Source organism: Elephantulus edwardii, unplaced genomic scaffold, assembly GCF_000299155.1.
Source record: "Elephantulus edwardii isolate Elephantulus edwardi_28Jun2011 unplaced genomic scaffold, EleEdw1.0 scaffold00362, whole genome shotgun sequence".
NCBI lineage: Eukaryota > Metazoa > Chordata > Mammalia > Macroscelidea > Macroscelididae > Elephantulus > Elephantulus edwardii.
In genome coordinates, this window is record NW_006400112.1 from 130,571 (window position 1) to 131,244 (window position 674).

Here is a 674-nt window from a genome sequence, read left to right on the forward strand (position 1 = left end):
CCAAAATGGACCCTGTTTCAGTTAGCAGTGATGGAAGGGGTGAAGCAAATGCCAAATGTTTCTCTCTGTGGGTCCCTTCTCTTCAGGGAAACATATGTGGGCAGTATTCTGTGAAGGTCATCTGGCCTAAATAATTATTTCCACTGAGCAAGTGCATATTTCTAAGGCTATTTCAAAGTCACAGCATAAGAAAAATGTGTAATGTTACATTCTGCTGGTCACAGAGTCCAAGGTTTTTTCTCTGGCATTTTGGAATTGATGGACCACTGACCTAAGTGATTAACCCCTTTCTGTACTTTACAAACTCCTGCCACCTCCTTATCTTTGCATTCAACACGAGAGAGACCTGGAGTGTAAAATGTTCTCTGGGCTCATTAATAACGAATATTTTCACTTTCATAATATTTGTATTTAACTCTGGTTTCCAAAGCCTTGTTTTCTGCTATCTGGAAACTATTAAGAATGCAGAGATTTACTCTTTACCCTCAATACAGAGAGGATAAGGCTACTAGCTGGTCTGGCCTAATGAGAAGTTTAAAAAAGTTCATCCACTAAACACAATGATGAACTTTGTATTTTAGAATCATGTTCCTTTTTTATTAATTTAGTTTGTTTATTTTTCATTTCAATGAACATCTACAGAGATTTTGGAATTTCATTCATTCATTGTTGCA